The sequence below is a fragment of the Octodon degus genome, unplaced genomic scaffold, assembly GCF_000260255.1.
Source record: "Octodon degus isolate 3935 unplaced genomic scaffold, OctDeg1.0 scaffold00409, whole genome shotgun sequence".
Taxonomy (NCBI): Eukaryota; Metazoa; Chordata; class Mammalia; order Rodentia; family Octodontidae; genus Octodon; species Octodon degus.
Genome location: NW_004524985.1, coordinates 151,923 through 162,042, shown reverse-complemented (window position 1 = coordinate 162,042; position 10,120 = coordinate 151,923). Strand labels below are relative to the sequence as shown.

General features: G+C 42.2%; 1 protein-coding gene across 1 annotated transcript in view; it reads left to right on the top strand.

Annotated features, from left to right (window-relative positions):
- Window positions 1–10,120, top strand: part of LOC101578521 (proton myo-inositol cotransporter-like) — a gene marked incomplete at its 3' end in the record, with an annotated part of 110,969 nt that overhangs the window by 742 nt on the left and 100,107 nt on the right. The window lies entirely within an intron of this gene.

Genomic DNA, 10,120 nt, shown 5'->3' with positions numbered 1-10,120 from the left:
ACGCCCGCGGGCTGCCGGCGCCGCCGTCTCCCGGTCCCCGCCCTCGGGTGTGCGCGCTGCGGCCGGGGCTCCGGACCCGGCAGCGCCCTGCCATCGGCAAAGTCGGAGCGCCGCAGCTTGGAGAGTTCAGCAGCGCGGAGCTCCAAACTCTCGGCTGCTTCTCCCCTTTCCTTTTTAGCTGCTTATCTTCGGGTGTTGGCATGTTATTTTCTCCCTTTTGTGCTTTCTGTAGTACTTCCCGACTACTCTCCCTTGCTCTAGATGAATTCTTTGCTCCCCTAACTTTTTCCTTCGGGTCCATATTCGCCCATCCTCTTTGGTTCTTCTGCGCTTGCTTTTCCCCTTGGGAACCGAAGGACCGATTAAAAGTCACCATCGCCTCCAGAAATCATTGAGGAGCCACTCTTGTGGATAAATGCCCGGCTGGACAGACGTTCACAGTTTCCTTTGCTAGCCGAGGGAGTAAGGAGCCCGGCTCTGATTTTTCACCCTGGTTGCTGAGCAGGGGGAGGTGTCCTTAGCGAGTTCTTGGCAGAGGGAAGAAGCTATTTGGAATGTAGCTCCGTATTATTAGAAAGCACTTTTGAGGGAAAGTCGGCGGTTGTGACCCAAATCTCACTAGTAATTTTTCTAAGACGCACCGCTGATGATTTTTTAATGTTGTGTTTATGATTCTGGTTCTCTTTCCCCCAGGGTGCTTCTTCCCTATAATGCTGGGGCTGGAGGCAGGCGTTTAAAACCCATGGTTGCAGCTCGTCTGTATTCATACCACTTGTTTGAAGCCTATGCGTTTCTTTCTCCCTTTTCCTGTTTGTTCAGAGAGGAAGCGCAAGTCATTTATTTAACCCTAAGTGTGGGAACCGTGACCCTGACCTGCCTTTTCTGTCCATAACCGGGTATGACCCATCTTCTTTTCATTCTGCTAGTGAAGCAGGAAAGGCTCTCAGTAAAATGTGGATTTGGCACATAGAAGTCCTTGACAGAAATAAGCCAGAGTTAAATTTCTTTGTATGGAAGCTAGTCATGTCTTCAGTACCTATTATGTCTTCTGCCCCAGAATCAGATGACTACAATTCTTTTCTCATTCTGCTCAATTTTGTCTTCTTGGGACCCCTGTGCCTTTTGCCTTCGCGCTCCTTGACATCACATAGAACATTTCAGGTAACATAATTGTTGACAAACCTGAGTCCTGTGATTTTGAAATTGAATGGTGTTTTGCAGAGACCACTAAGTGACGTTTCCAAGTATGTGACACAAATTTGAATATTGTCTTAACTCTGACCTGATGGGAATCCTCTTCCAGATGTGCACAGATGTGCACCGAGTCGGGGGAGAGGAGAGTTTACTCTATCCTGTAACTGGGTGAGATTCGATTAGAGCTAGGCAGAGCTTGCCTGGCTCTGTGTGAGAGGCTTTCACAGGCCCTTGAGAACTCAAATGCTTTGTGTGGTCTCAACAGAGGGAAGGCAGGTGCTCGTACCCATGGAAATAGTGATGGAATTTGGCTCTAACATCTCCCCCAAAGCCTGGCATGTGTGGAAGGTGACTGGGCATTAGTGCCTTACCTCAGTGGACCCATTGATGATGAGCTCAGTCCTGACTGGGCTGTGACAAGGTGTGGCCCAGAAGGGTGGATTGTCATCCCCAACTCCCCTGTGAGCACTGCTCCCCAGCTGCCCTGAGCTGGGCACCTTTCCCTATGACAGGCTTCTCTGCCAACCTGTTTCTGCCTTGGAGCACAATGACCAGGGACCAAAAATAAAAAATAAGATAAAAAGAAATTTCTCCTTTCAGTCAGGTATTGTGACCCAGTGACAAGAAAGTGCCTGAGACAGTATTTGATATCCTTCAAGCAAGGAATGACTGCCAAAAGGGAAGTACAGGCTTGAGGAAAGACAGGCATAACCTAGGGATGGGGCAGAGGTGAGGCTGGAGCAGGGTGTGCAGGGGCTGGGAAGCCAGTTCAGAACTTCATCCTGTGTTTGCTGGGCTTGTGCGCAGAATAATGAAGCCCAGTTTGAGACATGGTCCTGATTCACCTGTGTGGGCCATCAATACACCCCTCAGAACAGAAGCATTAATGAATTTTCGAATAGGCCTTTGCATTTACACAATAAAAAAATGTTTTAAGGTCACAAACTGGCTTTGAAATAGGCTACCTTAGAAAAATCTGGATGTGGTGGTACATACCTCAAAATCTAGCTGCTGAGGAGGTTGAGTCGGGGGCTCTCAGGTTTGAGGCCATCTTGGGCAATTTAGCAAGAGCTGGTCTTGAAGTACAATTTAAAAAGACTGGGCCTAGTGTAAGTGGAGTAGTTGGTTAACTTGTGTAGCCATTTCAGCCCCAGTAGTGAAAATAATTAGAAAAAATCATTTCAAATTAGGATCTTTGTTGTGTATGTGTATACATAAAATCCTTCAAAACACACAAGGAAGATCAGTCTTCAAAAAGATAAAGGGTGTTTTTAAGCCAAATATTGTGGTATGTACCTATAATCCTAGCATTTAGAGGCTGAAGCAAGAGGATTGCCACGAAATCTAGGCTAGGTAGGGCTACATAATTCATAGCCATTTTGAACTACATAGAGAAATCTTATCTCAAAAATCTTCCAAAATAAGTTTATTTTAGCTACAAAGAAATGAGCCCTTAATCTGACCACTATCCTGAGAGACTCTAAATCAGTGTTGTTTAAAACAGTAATCTGGCTTCATTGCATGTGATTGGCGTAAATAGTTGAATTTTGTGTGTGGTCAGAAGTTTGTCTTAGTCCTTTGATACATGTTGAAGAGCAAATTTAAGTTCAGGCACCTTTTGTAGACAAGTTTGCTCAGTTAACTTTTTTTTCCCACACATTTGCCCTTGGTAAGGCACATGAAGAGGGATTTCAATTGATTTATTTGCTGCTGAAATCTAGGAGAAACTTGTTATGTAAATGAATGGTGAGCACATAGACTAAAGAAAACTTCCATTGCGGTAGGGTACCCCCCTTAAGTTATAATAGTTCTTTTCAAAAATCAAATGTGTTACCAGAATATTTCCAAGGGCCATCTAAAGGTTTCAGTTGTAATGATTTAATGAAAACATTGATTTCAACAAATGCCAATAAGCTTCCATTACTGCTTCTGTCAGATTTGGGGGTTGGTGGTGGTTAGTAGATAAAAATCTCACCCTAGAGGCCTTCATTCTGTAGTGGTGCAGAGCGCGCGCGCGCACACACACACACATACACACACACACACGCATGCACCCCATTACAGTTTGATAGAGATTTCTCCGAAGTGCTGAGGAAGCAGAAGAGTGCACAGTTAGTTGATTCTTTTGGAGGGAAGTAAAGAAGGTTTTACTGAAATAAGGATGTTTAGTCTGGGGTTTGAAGCATAAGTAGGAGTTAAGCAGGGAGCCAGGGAAGTACTTATGCACTGTAGGTCCTGCTGTTCTCTGTTTGACTCTAGGTAAATCTGAAACCAGTCTCTTTGTTGGAGGTGGGTGGGAACAGTTCCCAATGCTTAACAGGTCACTGTTAGGATTAAAAAAAAAATACCTTGAAATCTTTGGCTTTTTGAGTTTTCTGGTTGTGTCAAGGTAGAGTTAACAGCAGGTGGGGAGGCATGGAGAGCAGTCTTGAAGCACAGAGTGATGGGGTCATGGTACTGGAATTGAGGGGTATAGGCTGGATAAGGTTTTCTTTTTGGAGGCTATGCCTATGCAGGACAGCCATTGGAGGCTGTTGGCTGTAAATAACATAACTCCATTAAATGTCTCTGGGTTTGTTTGTCTTTTTTTCATTCTGCATTTTCTTTTAAGTTCTTCTGCCTTTGTCAAACTTCCTTGCCGGGGATTTTTATGGTGTTAAAAATCCTGGGCTTAGGGGCCAACGAGATAGTAGAATAAGTCCTTGCCTGGCAAGCGCAAGGGCCTGAGTTCAATCCCTGGGTCTGCCAAAAAAAGAAATCCTGTGCTCAGTTGGTTACTTAAGGATAGGTGAAACCTCCCCATGGCCTTGAATTACTGCCTTTCCGATGTGTGAGGGGTCCTTCCAACAATAGAAAGAAACGAAAAAGAAATACCAAGCAAATATTAGTTGTTAATCTGCATTAAATGAGTTGTGTAACAAAACACCAGAGCATCAGAAATGAGGTAATCTTTGTGTTTGTTTTTCTTTGACTAGTGGCAACAAAACTAGTTGCAAAATTAAATGCTTGTTGTGAGCAGAGAATTGTTTTCAATTTTTCATTTTGCTTCTGTTGGTAATAAGACTGGACTTTCTTTGTTTTTCCTATTATTGTCACTCTCCAAACTGTTTAACTTCAAGACTCATATTTCATGTAGGACACAAATTTTTGACCTCAGAAATTACCACATCCCAATAGTGTTATCTTTTGTGTGCCCTGTACACACAGTCTCATTTTGCAATTGTTTGTTTTGCAGAATTGTACCTATAGTCACAGGTTTTTGTTCTTTTTTTTTTTTTTTTTTTTTTAATGTGGCTTGTTGTAACAAGATTGATGGAATGTGAGTTAGCTCTGGTTTGCTTTATTATTTGCTTTGGCCTTCCTTGTATTTCTCATACATAAAACCTACATGTACATTGTCTAGAAAGGACAAAGTATAAGAACATAGTAGTGTTCCTGTGATTGTCACGTATAAAATCTGGCAAGAAGCATACATATTAACCCTTTCTCCTTGGTGTGGGTAGTTACTCTTCTGTGTACAACAAGTGGTGATTGTGTGCCTGTGCAAGGTCTCTAAATTCTGATATTCAGCAATACTCAAACCTTTACTGAGAATTGACAGATTAATTTATTTAGTACTAGTTTTCTTGAAAGAACGTTAGACTTATATTGTATGTTTTCCTGTCAGTGTCTGAGTACTCCCTCTGCTGAGACACAATTTATAGCTGCCTTTTGCAACTTGTAATTGGGATGTTATAGCCTGCCAAGCCATATTTTTTAGAAATGTCACATTTATTTTCAGATAGCTCCTAAAATTTTTATTTCATAATGTAAAGAAAAAATAAAATCTTGTTTGATTAAAAAAAACCTACAATATTGAAATTAATGTAAATAAGAATTTCCCATAAGGTAGGCTTACTTAGTCAGATGCAACCCAACTTTCAGATAATCAGCTAATGTAGAATGTGGGAGACAAGGAATGATCAAATTTGTGTTTTCTACTTTTTTCCTCTAATTTCTATTTGGTTGTTTCCTAAAGTGGGACTTCTGTGTGGGACTTTTGTTCCCTAGTAGTATGAAACTGATTGGTAAAATACATCTTTGACTTTTTCTATTCTCTTGTCCCTCCCTCCACTGTCCATCTGGCAGCATGAGGCTAGCTGCAGAGTTATAGTGTGAGTTATGACCCAATTATGTTTGCCCAGTGGTATTGCAACATACTCCTCCAGTGAGGTCTAGGATGACATGTTTGTTAACAGGAGTTACTCATGTGACTTCTCCAGGAAACACTGTTCTTTTTCATTCATCTGTATTTCCCTCTTTTGCTACAAGCGCAGAGAACACCAAGTTAACTAACTTCATTCACATCAGCCTCTTTGGTTTGAACATTGTTAATAATGCAGAACCTGGTAACAGAACTCACAGGGCCAGCAGTCTTTGTTCTGTTTACCCTAAAACACATGAGTCTGGTTTTCTCTTTTCTTTCTCTGGTTGAGCTTGGTTCCTTTTTATATACTTCCTGTCTGCATTATTTTTCGTGTGTTTACTTTTTTCCTGTCAGTCACTAAATAGCAGCAGTACTGCTAATTGTAGCCAGTGCTAATAGAAAACATTCATTGTCTGGAGGAAAATCTGTACTCAAACCTTTTAACGTTTCCCACATTTTGAAATTAAGGATTTTTTTTAGGGTTGTACTAGAGTTGAACACAGGGCTTTTGAACCCAGGACTGTATGGTGTTCCTAGCCCCCTTCCACATTCCCCTTTTGTTTTCAGTTTTAAGATAGGGTCTTGTTAAATTGCTTAGGCCGGGTGTAATCTGTACTCAGCCTCCCAGAGTTCTGGGATTACAGGTACCACAACTCCATTTAATTTCCCTGGATGGAGAGAGGAAAGAAAAATGACCAAGGTCCAGGTACTTCTTTTGGGGTCTTCTATGAAACCTGAGCACTGCCCTTTGGAATGGCATGGTGTTCTGCATGGCCAGAGCCTCACTTTGCAGCAAGGCTGAGCAGTTAGTTGATAGCACTGGTGCCACCAGCATTGTCCTTTGACTTCAGCCTCTTTCCATCCTCAGTTACTCCTTGGGGCATAATGTGGATGGGCAGACAGTTTGGCTGGTAGCACTCCAGAGGTAACAGTACCTGAGACTTGTTTGTTGTATTTTTGAGCGTTTTGCATGTGTTAGGTTGCATAGTCTTCATAACAGCCCTGTGGGAGATTCTGATTATTTATTTAGAGATAAGAGTATGTAGGTTGAAAGCGATGAAATAACAATGTCAGGTCCAGAGCTGCTGGGTGGAGCCAAATTGGCACCCAATCGGTCCCACTTTAGAGTCGGCCTGTGCAGATGTGGCACAGTGAAACTCTTCCCTGGAGCTGCTCTACAGGTCTTTGGTGATATTCCTGTGAACATTACTTTTTGTGTTCATGTGTTTATTGCTGTGCTACATACAACATGGCATTTACCATCTTGACAAGTATCTGGTGTATAGTAAGTTAAGTATTCAATTGTTACACAACAGATACCTAGAACTTATTTGTCTTAAAGAACTGAAGCTGTAAAATGTAAATTCTCCATGTTCCTTTTCCACCTGTTGCCTGGCATTTCTGCTTTCTATAATTTTGATTTTTAGATCCATTATGTAAATGGAATCTTAAAGTATTTGTCCTTCTGTGATGGTCTTCACATAGTGTATCCTCCAGGTTCATCCATATTGTTACTTGCAACAGAATTCCCTCCCTTTTTAAGGCTGCATAATAGTGTGTGTGTGTGTGTGTGTGTTTGTGTGAGAGAGAGAGAGAGAGAGACAGACAGACAGACAGACAGACAGATAGACAGAGATAGAGAGAATACTGCATTTTTCTTTATTCATCTGTTGATGAAACTTGGGCTGCTTCTATTTCTTGGATGTTGTGGGTAATGCTCTAATACAATATGAGAGTACAAGTATCTTGTTGAGAACTTGCTTGGACTCTTTGTTGTATATCCAGAAGTAAGATGGCTGGAACCTATGGTAGTTCTATTTTTATTTTTTTAGGGACCTGCCGTGCTGTATTCCACAGTGGCTGCACCATTTCACTTTTAGCAGCAGTGCTCAAGGGTTCTGGATTAACGTCACTGCCAACACTTGCTGGTCATTTTCCTTTCATTGACAGTGACTGTCCTAATAGAGGTGAGACATTGAGACATTAACAGAATGAGACATTAACAGTAACTCATTGTGCTTTTAACATATATGCCTCAGCCTCCTGAGTAGCTGGGATTCCGGGCATGTGCCAGTGTGCCCAGTTTGAGTTAATTTTTGTATATGATTGAAGTTCAGGGTCTTCCTACATTGTTTTATGATACCCAGCTTTCCCACCAGAGTTTGTTAACAGTCATTTCCTCTGAGCATTACTTTAAAACTATAAACTAAGCAGGGCAACGTAACACACAACCATAATCCTAACTGCTTGGGAGGTTGAGGCAAGGAGAATCATTTGATCTCAGGAGTGCTGGGCCAGTGTGAACAACATAGGGAAACCTTGCCTCTTAAAAACAAAAAAACTCTTAAACGTCAGTGAGCTTTTAAGAACACTCCCATGGCACATATCAAGTGTTGACAACAAAGAATAACACTGTTAGTATGTGGCTCTCCCTTGCCAAGGGCTGGTGCACAGCCTACCTGTGATCGGGAGGCTGCATTACCCAAATGCACTGGGAGCCAGGCTTTCTGTATTGGCCTGGGCTTTGGGGGTAATGGTGCCTTTACCTGAGGACCAGCAACAGCAGCCCCCAAGGGTTGGGCAGCACAGAGGGACAGCCGGTGACATGGCAAATGATGCAAGAAAAGTACTTTTCCTGTTCTTCCCTGTAAGTGCATGGCTTTTCTCTTTGCATAAAACATGTCTCCATCATCATCTCTCTGCCCCAGTTCCAAAGCCCTTTGCTGAGTGATGGCTTAGTGGGGTGCTGGAGAGTCAGAGGTAAAAATAGTCCCGGTTGTGGCAGGATCTGAGTGTGGCAGGGAAGGCAAGCACAAGAGCACAGCACCAGGCTACACCACAGTAGAAGTGTCTGTAGGGGGTGACTTATAGGGTGTCTCTGGGGTCTTTTCCAAACTGAAGTTAGTGCCAGAGCTGTCCCAGTGCTTCTTGTGAAGCTTAGCACTTCTTCTGAGCCACATGCATGATATTGATTGCTTCATTCCTTGTGATTTAGCCTGTTTAAAAATCACTTCTTTCTACTTTATGTTTGGGATATACAGTGTGCAGGTTTTGGGAGGAGTCTGTGTTGTGTCATATGTGGCTCATTTTGCATTCCATTACTCCCACCTGTCTCTATATAGTCTGCCTCCCTATTTTCTGCCATCTCTCTTTCATTTCACTCTTGATTTACATTTTGGTGATGCATCTTTTTTTGAACATGGCTCATTTCCCTTGGTAGACCAGAAATTCATGGAGGTTGGGTAATTATGTATTCACAGTATTTAATCCACCCACTGCACTCGATGCCCTGTGTTTTACCTATTAAGCTCTTAAAAACATAGCCAACTAAAGAATGCTTAAACATGATACCCAAGAGAGTACTGCTGGAGTGGGAAGCCAAACACAGGTACTTAATTGCTATGGTGTTAAGGAAGTGGAGCAAGTGGTGGGTAAGTCTGAGACTTTAAGAATCCAAGTTGCCTGGCCTCACTGCACATGGGGGTGCAGGTCACTTACAGCTGAATGACTGTATCGTCTCCTGCCCTTTAGGGTGGTAATGATGATGAACGAAGTCATGTTTGTAAAGTGCCTTTTAAAATACCCCCGGTCAAGTAAAGTATTCTAGCTTGTTAAACATTTAGCACAAGCATGTAGCCTTTGAGAGGGGCAGGAGGATCACTTGAGTTCAAGGCCAGCCTGAACTATATAACAAGACCCTGTCTTTTCAGATCATAGAAAAAAAAAGGGTCTTTCAAAAAGTTGTCAACAAAGAAGTTATGAGGGAAGGCATTTTCTGCTGGGGACAGTGGAATCAAGTCCTGTGAAGTTAAGAGCTAAGTAATTTTTCTTGGTAAGGTAGAAGATGGAATAGAAAAGCGGTCAAGTTGATCCTATTTGTTAGAGTGCAGTCATGGGGTCACTGCAAAGTGGACCAAACACAGAAAGGCACTGCACCGAGGAGGTCTAGGAGACAGCAATTTTATTACTCTGGAGGGCCTGACTGGGATTGCTCCCACAGGGTCAGAGCCCCACCTGATAGGGTTTGGGGCTTTTAAAGGAACAGCAAATGGGAGGTACAGCAGCAGATTTGATACATTATGATCTTAGAGTCCAAGGATATCATTGTTGCTGAGGAAGTTAAACATGTCAGGTTACATTGCAAGGCCATCAGTTAATACAAAGACTTTAATAAAGACAGGGTAGCACAAAGGAAAAAGTGTTATGTTATCAGGCTTGCCCAGGCATGTCTTGCTGGTTTTGATGGCATTCCTTTTTTTTTTTTTTTTTGGGTGGAACTGGGGATTGAACTCAGGCCCTTGTGCTTGCCAGGCAAGTGTTTATTCTACTGAGCTACCGCCTATTCTTGGCGGGCCTCTACTTAAATTTTAATTCAGCAAGTAATAGGGGGCTGGTTAGGACTGTGACAGGCCTGTCCTGTAATTATTTTGTATGCTTGTTACAGAGGAGTAACTCCCAACCTGTAATACACCTACTTACAAACAGTGTAGTTTAGCTCCAAGGATGATGGAATATATATATATATTTTTTAAGAGGTGAAGAATGGTTTTACTACAGAACTTGAAAGTAATAACTTTGCAATAAAAAAATTAATAAAGGAAGTTTTCATATAAAATTCCACCAACATATTTTGGGTTCAGTTTATGACATACCAGGAACTCATTCCATATAACACAGAAAATTGGAAACCCAGACTGCGTGTCCAGTGTTCAAGGACCAAACACTACCCACTTAATCTTT